Source organism: Otolemur garnettii, unplaced genomic scaffold, assembly GCF_000181295.1.
Source record: "Otolemur garnettii isolate 467f Iridium unplaced genomic scaffold, OtoGar3 scaffold00038, whole genome shotgun sequence".
NCBI lineage: Eukaryota > Metazoa > Chordata > Mammalia > Primates > Galagidae > Otolemur > Otolemur garnettii.
This window is the reverse complement of record NW_003852433.1, coordinates 42,687-53,929: the sequence shown is the minus strand read 5'-3', so window position 1 is coordinate 53,929 and position 11,243 is coordinate 42,687. Positions and strand designations below refer to the sequence as shown.

Genomic DNA, 11,243 nt, shown 5'->3' with positions numbered 1-11,243 from the left:
ATGTACATAGTTACCATTCAATAAAAAGAAAAAAGAAATGCAAAGAAACAAGTGTTATATTTCTATATTATGAAATTATGTTTTCTTCATTCAAAGTATATATAGAATGTTATATTTTCATAGGATGTAAATCTGTGCCATCATATATGTTAAATTGGAAAGCAAGCAATATCCATGGTCCCTGCCCTAATGGATCTTACACGTTAAAGAAAAAAAAAACATTAGATAATTTGCGATAATTTGCAATAAACAGAAAGCCTACTATAAAGAAGAGACACATGTACAAAATCTTTCTGGTAGGATAATGGCCCTTGTCAGGAGTTCAGGAAAGATTCACCAGGAAAATTTCTAATTCGGGGGAAAGAATTAATGAAGTTGAAGTTAATGAGATGCTGGAGGCTTTGCAGAATGATGAGCTCAACTTCCATCTGCCCCTTTGCTGAGCTACTCATTTTTCTTCCACAGCACATATGACCTTGGATGTTGACAAAGCTAATAAGGTCCTCATCATTTCTGATGATCTTTTGAGTGACCACTTTGGGTGTATCAAACAGGATCTGAAAGGTTGTGCTGAGAAACTCAGCTTCAGAATTTGTGTCCTGGGCTCCCCTAGGTTCACTCTGCCAGCTGTTATGAGGAGGCAGATCTGGGAGATTACAAAGAGTCTGCTTACCGGTGTGGACAGATCCAACTGGCTTTAGAACTTGGATTCTGGACACTGAGTTCGAGAAAGGGAACTCAGCCAGTACTGTGCCTCCAACTGCACAGAGAATCCCTGATTACACAGAGTAGGTATTTTGCTGGATATTTGCATCACAAATATGACTTTTTGTCACCATAGTAGTGGGCCCCATGTTTTCACATGGACCAGTGTCACTCCAAGCATCTTATTTCTCCAGCATAGCCCAAGATGAACCAGTTAAACCAAGAACACCAAAAACTATTATTGGAAATTACTTTTTATTCATGTCTATGACCTTTTCCACTTAGTAAACATTTTCTTCAAAGTAACCACAGATAATTATGGAGCATTTTATAAATCACAAGCATAAATAAATAAGAAATTAAATTATATTATAAATATTAACTAAAACCATATTCACATGCTTTTGGTCTCATATTTATATTTCTTTTACTGTAAATATGTCTTAAACTCTCAGATCAATTTTTATTTTATAATAATAGTAATTATTTTTTTGAGACCAAGTCTCATTGTGTCATCCTGGGTAGAGTGCTGTGGTGTCATCATAGCTCACAACAACTTCAACTCCTGGGCTCCAGTGATCCTCTTGCCTCAGCTTCCAGAGTAGCTGGGACTATAGGCTTTTGCCATCATTTCTAGCTAGTTATTTTTCTATTTTTAGTAGAGAGGGTTCTTGCTCTTGCTCAGTCAGTTCTCAAACTCATAAGCTCAAACAATCCACCCACCTCGGCCTCCCAAAGTGCTAGGATTGTGGGTGTGAGCCACTGTGCCTGACCCCAGATCAATTTTTAAATAGTTTTCTATTTATTTCTATAAAATTGACTTAATCTATTCTGGAGGTTATGAATTAAACTGTGATAACCAAGCCTCCTACCCTTAAAAAGAATTTCATTGAATCCATTAATTCTAGCCCCCTCAAGGGTGAGGAGAACTCTGAGAAGAGGACTGAAGATAAGGGAGTGTGTAGGGAGGGGGAAGAACTATGAGGGTAAACTTGAAGATAAGAAAGTGCATAGGGAGGAGAGGCTTGATGTACTCTTGGCCCCCCCTTGTACTACGCAATTCCTCCCACTAAGGCTAACTGCAATGATTCAGCTTCTGTACCTCTGCCTGCTTGCTGTGATGCAGAAATAGGGCATAAAGACCCATTTGATCTGTCATTCCAGGTTGCTTGCCACATAAGGCAATGACCCCCTGCAGGTGTAATAAATTTCTATTTGCATACAAGTGGGGTCCGTGTCTCATTCTTAGCTGTGTGAGTCATAAGAAAACTAACATTAGGATATCAGATAATGTAATTTTTTAAGTTGCGGGGAAAAAGTACCTCTTATTTATAGCAAGAAGGTATGAACGCATAAACAGTAGAGATGTGGATCAATTCCAGTATAATATCCACAATTGAAAAGACAACACACTGCATGATAAATGCAGCAGCACATGTGGGTGTGTGGAGGGTGATGGAGGCTGGGTGGGTGTTAGGAAGGTGGTGGGGACTTGATGGGCTGCAAAATGGGCTAAAGCCCAGTGACAGATGGGACTCTGTCCTTTAATCCTACATAGCATGTATTTTAGTATTTTGTCTTGGGAGATTGATTATTTCTTATTGCTTTCATGTGCCATTACCTGGAGAGCCAAAGGCTGTTTCTCATTTCCTCCCTGCTCTTCTCTCTTCCTTCCTTGGTGCATGAAGGAGGATGGGGCAGGAGAAACTTCCTCCATGCTTGTCAACCAGCCACATCCATCTACTCTAGACCCTTGTCCACAAAGAGCACATTTCCTGAGTAACTCAGGGCCACACTCCCAATGACCTATTAATTATGTTGTGTCCTTTCTACTCCTGCAGAAGGGCAGTGGAAGACAGTCCCCACTGAGTGAGGGGTGAGGAAAATTCCTTTAAATCAAAGGGAAAATAGCTCATCCTTGCCAAAGATATATCTGTTCTTTTCCTGGTTCCTTTGTTTTTCTTTTTTTTTTTTTTTTATTAAATGATAGCTGTACACATTAATGCAAACATGAGGTACAGTGTAGTGTTTTCATATACATTTTGAAATACTTTCATCAAGCTGGTTCACATAAATTTCATGTCATTTGCATAGTCATTGTGTCAAAACATTTATATTCTAGTTCTAGAAAAGTTCACTTGTACCCTTGTTAGACAGAAATATAGGTGCTCTCCATCTCTCTGCTCTGCTGCCTTTCTTATGGACTCATTCGTATGAAGTCATGGCTGACACGGGCTCCCTGAACCCCATGATCTCCCTGAAACCCAGCTTTGATTCAGATGACTCTGCTTGGAAGCCAGTCAACAATGGCATCAGATGTGAAAACTTAGCATAAATTGTTACTTAGTCTCTTTGGACTTCTGTCAGAAAGACGTCTACAGATCTTTCCACAGTGAATGCTGCTCTGCTCCAAAAGTGCCCTCTTTGCACCCACAGAGGGGAATTGCTCTTCATGCTTTTGAAATGCATGAGAAGGTACTGTGATAATGAAGGTTATTCAACAATAATAACTGCAAATTAAACAGCATCTGGGATTCACTCCCTTCCCGAGCCCCATCTACACCACAGACTCACCCTGAGACACCTGAATAACCCCATAGGGGAGAAAGGGCTGGGTCAGAAGGGCAGGCCCTGGCCCTGCAGGAGGAGGCAGCAGTGAGGTCCAGCTTTGGCCTGGACACCCCACATCTAAGGGATTCCCTGCACCTGGGCAACTGAATTTGATTTTACTTTTCCTTCCAGCTGTCCAGAATGTTCCAGCAGGCATCTGGTCCCAGAAATTGTTTCATCTTGTTTAGAGTAAGGGATTCTGAAAGTAACAGAAGCTAAAGGAAAGAAGAAATGTCAATTTATAGGTGGTGAGATGGGTAGGGAAGGCACAATGCACACATGTCCCCTTTGCTCCACTGACTGTATTTTTGGCAATTCAGGAAAAGCAACAAAATAGAGGAAGCAACACTTTGGCCTCTATCAAGTGTGACCATGCAGGTGACATGAGTGGACATTAATGCATTTGGGCACTGAAGGATGTCCTCAGGTTGTCTTCCTAGGAAACAGACCTCACAACCATATTGTTCTAAGTGTAGTGGGGGAGGACCATCAGCCCTACCCTGTGCCATCAGACCTCCTGCTCCTTACAGGCTCAGGATGTGGGCTTGACCTTTCATCCTCAGTCCTGGAGGATTCTCACTTCCTCTGAATTAGTTGCATCCTGAATCAGTTTTCATCCTGGGACCAGTCACATGAAGGTTGCTGGGTCAAGCACTCAGCCTTCAGCAGGATGTTAACAGACACTCTCTGCCAACAGCCCATGACCTCAGCATGGAGCAGCAAAAAGGTCTCAGTGCCTTGAAGATCTGAGCCCTGAGGATATCAGGGACCAAGGCCACCTCTCTCGGTCCGAAAGAAGAGATGTTTATGGGTCCCCAAAACCCACCCTAGTAACACTGTCCTCCACCACCTCTGACCTCCCCAGGGATCCAGCATCTTTGTGAGTTGCAGATTCAGGTGCTGACACCTCTGAAGGCTGAAAAGTGGAGGCCTCCACCTGAGCCTCAGAGAAGGTGGAGCTTTGAAAATGTTGAAGGCTTTGATTAGACATGAGGACAAGCAGAAGAGGTCACCTCATTACTCCTCCCAAATGCCTCTCTCCCAAGTCAGCTGACTTAATGCAGTTCTTTTTGTTAAGTTTCTGAATTGCATATACATAGAACCAGAGTAAGAGATATGTGTAAGAGCTATAGCTTACATATTATGTAGTGTCCAGGTTTTCCCCAAAGACTACACAACAAGACAAGCTGAATTTGCAAAGGAGTCTCTTTATCTAAGAGCCAGCAACAGCCTCAGTGTCTCAACGAGGGGTTTCTGAGAGCAGCCCTGAGTACTTAAGGGGTCAGATTTTTAAGGCTTAATCTGCATTTTGGTTGGCATGCAGGCTGTCCAGGTGCACTCAGGTGTGGGTAGAATAGCAAGCAAAAATTGTACAGAAGCAAAATTTTTGCAGTTAGCCACACATCATACATCTTTGTTTTAATATTTTCTCATACATCTTTGGTTTAATATTTTCTCATACATCTTTGGTTTAATATTTTCCCCACATCTTAGTTCTAGTACTTTTCCTCCATATATTTTTGTCTCAGTATTCATACATCTTATATTGTTTACAGGTCAATTTGGGGACAATTGGTTCATTTCCCAGGCCTAGGAGTTAGCCAAGCAGGAAACTGGGAATGAACTAGAAACAAGAAATCAATTAGTACTTTCCCATTTATCTTGGGGGGTAAACTGGATTTATTTATTTATTAAAGCTTGCAGTCTGGAAATTTGCCAGGAGTTAATTGGTATTTTCCCATTATGGTCAGGCCTAAAAAATCCCCCCTTTTCTTCTAAATTAGTCAAATCATTGACTTATGGGTGGGCATAGGGTGGGGTACAGGGTCATATTGATTTCTAATTATCATAATCTTGACAGTGCTTATACATTTTCTAACATAAGCAACAAGTTGACTTAAAATGCAGGGGCCTGCTGCCAGGAGGAGAAGAAGGAAGAGTGGTCCAGCTTCAGCTGTGAGTAGGGCTGTGAGTCATGGTGACCAGGAGAATAAGGATTGATACCAGTTATTATTTTCTTCCTGGTGATAATATTTGTCTTTTAAATTTCACAGACCAGGGATAGAGTTTTTCTAATAACTCTGGATTGGTTCGCATAGAAACAGCAATTTTTACCTAAGGCTACACATAGTTCTCCCTCTTTCATAAAGAGGAGGTCTAGTCCCCTTTGGTTTTTCAGGACCACCTTAGCCATAGAGTCAATTTGTGTTTCAAATCAGGAGACAGAGCTTTATAGAAGTCTCAAATCTTGTGTAACTTGCTGGCTGAGGTATTTAAAGTTGGTGTCCTGCGTGACTAGTGAACTATCCCCTAATGCTATGGACCCTGCTATGCCTGCTGAAATTAGGAGGGGGATGAGTATGGGGATTCTTTTTATTTTTCTGGGATTGGGACTGAAGTTTAGGTCTAGGTGTTCTTTTCCCTCTTCCCCATCATATATGTACACTTGGGGTATAATGTGAACTAATATACATAGGATTGGAAGCCCATTTGAAAATAAGTTGGTAGAGGCACAGTGGGTCAGGCCATTTGTATAGGCAAACCAAGTTTCAAAGGGGGCTTTGTAATATAAGAGTTTATGGGTCTCTGCCTTATTTTCTCGTACTGCTAGGCTGCAGGAGTTTTTATAGGGTGAACCCTCGAGGTTATAACTAGGACAGGTTATGCACAACCCTTTCTCCTGTAGAACCCCTAGGGTGAGTTTTGGTTGATGCCAATTACATCGGGTAGAATTCACTATACTGACTTCTCCTGAGTTCCAGCTGGTGTATACTCAGTCGTGATGGATGGATTGACTCCTACCCTTACATAGTAAAGAGGGCTAGGATTTCAGGCATAGCCAGAAATCTCTGGTCAGGTTGTTAAGGGATGTGTCTAGGAATCCATATACAGCATCTAACATTTGGAGGAAGGGGAATGGAAGCTGGGGTGAGGAGTCAGGCTTTTCTGGTTAATGAGGTTACTAGGAGTGGGCTCCGTCCAGCCTATAAGGCAAGTTTGGGTTGGGGCCAAGGAAGATTTAATTCTGTATTGGGGCCTATGGGCCTGACTGGGACAGAAAACTTATGGCATTGGATTGTAAAAGTGGTTCTGTGGACCCTCCCATACACATAGAGTCTGAGCCCCCAATTTTTCCTGTTTCCCATATATGGTCATAGATGTTGGACCAACTTTTTGCTTTGTAGGGGCCTTACAGGTGGAGTTTGAGGTGAATTTAATGTCTAGCCAATCATCTCAGTGAGTCCAAGAGACCTCTCTTTCGCAGCCCCAGTGTTTGCAATAAAAGTCTTCCTGTCCCCTACAATCTGGGTCTCTTCCTGCATGACAGGCATAGGAATCCAGGAAAACTTATAGGTTCCCCATAAGTTTTTCTCTAGGTCTGAACAACAACCACAAGTGTAGACCCTGCTTCCTGTGTTGGGATCTCCCCATCCCCAACTAAGTGCGTGGGCACCTCCCCCTCTTGGCAGGGGTATACCAAGGTTACAGAGATCTACTTTAAAGGTTGGCTGTTTGTCAGTGGTAGCATTCTGAATTATTTCACCTGTTTCAGTACATCTAAGTTCCCAAACCCAAGATCGGGGCTTATGGGGAGTTGATTCCCATCCGTCTCCTCCCTGTGGGAGGAGTAGTCATATTATGAGGACACCCCTGAGAGTCTTTAGAGGATCTTCTGTTGGTCGGATGCTCCATTTCTGTCTCTCATAGCTAGGTGGCGCTGGCTTCACGTGAGTAAAGTGGATCCAAGCAGAAATGCCGGCTACTTTTATAGTCCTGGGAGTGGAGAGGATGATAGTGAAGGGTCCTTTCCACTTGAGTTCAAGTGCTTTGGCGCTTTACCGCTTCATCAGCACAAGGTCTCCGGATTGATATTGATGAGAGGAACCCGGGGCTTGGGGTGGGATGGGGATATGTCAGTCTGAGTGATCTGGCTGTCTTTGATGAGTTTTTGAACAGCCTTTTTATTTATTTTTTTTATTAAATCATAGTTGTGCACATTAATACTATCATGCGGTACACTGTGTTGTTTCCGTATACAATTTGAAATACTCTCATCCAATTGGTTAACATATCCTTCATGTCATTTTCACAGTTGTTGTATTAAGACACTTATATTCCACATCTAGAAAGATTCACATGTACCCTTATAGGATAAATCTTAGGTGTGATCTGAGCAATCACCTTCCCTCCACCCATCCTCCCCTCTTCCCGCCCTTCCTTCTCCCCTTTCCCTGAATTCTTTTTTTTTTTTTTTTTTTTAGCCTTCATGTAACTTTCTTTCCCTGAATTCTTGGGCTAAAATTGGGTTATAGCTTTCCTATGCTGGCTAAAAATTAGTTTCATAATAGGGTTGAGTACATTGGATACATTTTCTATCATTCTTGAGATACTTTGCTAAGAAGAATATTTTCCAGCTCCATCCATGTAAACATGAAGGAGGTAAAGTCGCTATCTTTCTTTATGGCTGCTTAGTATTCCATGGTGTACATACCACAATTTCTTGATTCATTCATGGGTCAATGGGCACTTGGGCTTCTTCCATGACCTAGCAATTATGAATTGGGCTGCAATGAACTTTCTGGTACAAATATCTGTATTGTAGCCTGATTTTTGTTCTTCTAGACATATACCTAGCAGAGGAATTACAGGATCAAATGGCAGATCTATTTTTAGTTCTCTAAATGTTCTCCAGATGACTTTCCAAAAGGAATGTATTAGTTTTGCAATCCTACCAGTAATGTAGAAGTGTTCCCTTTTCTCTACAACCATGCCAGCATCTGTGATTTTGGGATTTTGTGATAGGGGCTAATCTGACTGGTGTTAGATGATATCTCAAAGTAGTTTTGATTTGCATTTCTCTGATGATTAAGGATGGTGAGCATTTTTTCATATATCTGTAGGCCATGCGTCTGTCTTCTTCAGAGAAGTTTCTCTTCAAATCCCTTGCCCACCCTGAGATGGGATCACTTGTTCTCTTCTTGCTAATACATTTGAGTTGTGTGTGGATTCTGGTTATTAAACCCTTGTCAGATACATAACCAGCGAATATCTTTTCCCATTCTGAGGGTTGTCTACTTGCTTTTCTTACTGTGTCCTTGGCTGTGCAGAAACTTTTTAATTTGAGGAGGTCTTAGTAGTGTATTTTTGATGTTGCTTCAATTGCCCAGGGGGTCTTCCTCATAAAATATTCTCCCAGGCCAATTTCTTCAAGAGTTTTCCCTACACTTTCTTCTAGTGTTTTTATGGTTTCATGTCTTAAATTTAAATCTTTAATCCAGTGAGACTCTTAGTTAGTGGTGATAGGTGTGGGTCCAGTTTCAGTCTTCTGCAGGTTGCCAGCCAGTTTTCCCAGCACCATTTGTTAAATAGGGAATCTTTCCCCCACTCAAGGTTTTTAACTGGCTTGTCAAAGATCATATAGTGGTAAGTAGCTAGGTTCATCTCTTGGTTCTCTATTCTGTTCCATACATCTACCTCTCTGTTTTTGTGCCAATACCAGGCTGTTTTGATCACAGTGGATTTACAGTATAGTCTGATGTCTGGTGGCATGATTCCTCTTGCTTTGTTTTTGTTTCTGAGTAATGTGTTGGCTATTTGAAGTTTTTTCTGATTCTATATAAAATGAAGTATTATTTTTTCGAGATCTTTAAAGTATGACAATGGAACTTTAATAGGGATTGCATTAAAATTATATATTGCTTTAGGGAGTATAGACATTTTAACAATGTTAATTTTGCCCAGCCATGAGCATGGTATGCTTTTCCATTTGTTGATATTTTCAGCTATTTCTTTTCATAGAGTTCTCTTTATGCCTTCATAGTATTCCATGGTGTACATATACCACAGTTTATTAATCTATTTGTGGATTAATGGGCACCTGGGCTTCTTCCATGACCTGGCTATTATGTATTGGGCTGCAATAAACATTCTGATACAAATATTTTTGTTGTAATGTGGTTTTTGGTCTTCTGGATATATACTTAATAAAGGAATTGCAGGATCAAATGGCAGGTCTATTTTTAGTTCTCTAAGTATTCTCCAGACATCTTTCCAAAAGGAACGTACATATTAGTTTGCATTCCTACCAGTATTGTAGAAGTGTTCCCTTTTCTCCGCATCCATGCCAACATCTCTGGTTTTGGGATTTTGTGATACGGGCTAATCTTACTGGTGTTAGGTGATATCTCAAAGTAGTTTTGATTTACATTTCTCTGATGATTAGGGATGGTGAGCATTTTCTCATATATCTGTAGGCCATGCACCTATCTTCTTTAGAGAAATTTCTTTTCAAATCCCTTGCCCAGCCTGAGATAGGATCACTTGATCTTTTCCTGCTAATACGTTTGAGTTCTCTATGGATTCTGGTTATTAAACCTTTGTCGGAGACATAGCCAGCAAATGTCTTCTCCCATTCTGAGGGCTGTCTTCTTGCTTTATTTACTGTGTTCTTGGCTGTGCCGAAGCTGTTTACTTTGATCAGGTCCCAATAGTGTATTTTTGCTGTTGCTTCAGTTTTGCTGTTGCTTCTTCCTCATAAAATATTCACCCAGGCTGAATTCTTCAAGTATTTTCCCAACAATTTCTTCTAGAACTTTTATGGTTTTATGCCTTATGTTTAAATCTTTAATCCAGTGAGAGCCTATCTTAGTTAGTGGTGAAAGGTGTGGGTCCAGTTTCAGTCTTCTACAGGTTGCCAGCCAGTTCGCCCAGCACCATTTGTTAAATAGGGAATCTTTCCCCACTCAATGGTTTTAATTGGCTTGTCAAAGATCAGGTCATGGTGAGTAGCTGGGTTCATCTCTTTGTTCTCTATTCTGTTCCATACATCTACCTCTCTTTTTTTTGCCAGTATCATGCTGTTTTAATCACTATCGATTCTTAGTATAGTCTGAGGCCTGGTAACGTAATTCCTCCTGCCTTGTTTTTATTTCTGAGTAATGACTTTGCTATTTCAGGTTTTTTCTGATTCCATATAAAATGAAATATTGGAGCAGTGTGAAGAAGAGGAGGCGAGAATGACCCCCGGACCGACCATTGCTCACCTGTCTCTACATCCCCGCATACAGCACCTACGTCCTACCGCCTTTGCCACCATGCCCAAGAGAAAGGCTTAAGGGGATGCTAAAGGAGATAAAGTCAAGGCAAAGGACAAACCACAGAGAAGATCCGCAAGGTTGTCTGCTAAACCTGCTCCTCCAAAGCCAGAGCCCAAGCCTAAAAAGGCCCCTGCAAAGAAGGGAGAGAAGGTACCCAAAGGGAAAAAGGGAAAAGCTGACACTGGCAAGGAGGGGAATAATCCTGCAGAAAATGGAGATGCCAAAACAGACCAGGCACAGAAAACTGAAGGTGCTGGAGATGCCAAGTGAAGTGTGTGCATTTTTGATAACTGTATTTCTGGTGATTGTACAGTTTGAAATACTATTTTTTATCAAGTTTTATAAAAATGCAGAATTTTGTTTTACTTTTTTTTTTTTAAGCTATGTTCTTAGCACACAGAACACTTCATTGTTTCTTCAGGAAGGGGCATATGTCACTAATAGAATGTCTCCAAAGCTAGATTGATATGAGGGAAAATATCTTTTCCCTCTAGTTTTGAGAGACTTCCTCTTGGCTTCCAAGAGGAGGGATTCTCTGATGTTGACACACAGCCACGTTGGCACAAATGCCTTGTGGTATGGAAAAACTAATTTGTTTTTATGTCCTATCCTCCCTCTGCCTTCAGCATAGTCTCAACTCCCTTAAACCCAGTCACCTCCTGGGACCTGACCCCCAATAATTGGTTACCAGTATATTAAGGAATCTGGACTTTTTCAATAATACCACTCAGATGGCATCACTCAAAAGAGCAGCGGTTCCATTTGTAGATCGTTGGATCTTCAGATAAATTCTTCCATTTTCATTTCATTTCCTGAAAGTCAGGGTCTGCT

The 11,243-nt window shown here is 41.2% G+C and overlaps 1 pseudogene; it reads left to right on the top strand.

Annotated features, from left to right (window-relative positions):
* Positions 1-10,409: 10,409 nt before the first annotated feature.
* Positions 10,410-10,682, top strand: LOC111725356 (annotated as a pseudogene).
* Positions 10,683-11,243: the final 561 nt, after the last annotated feature.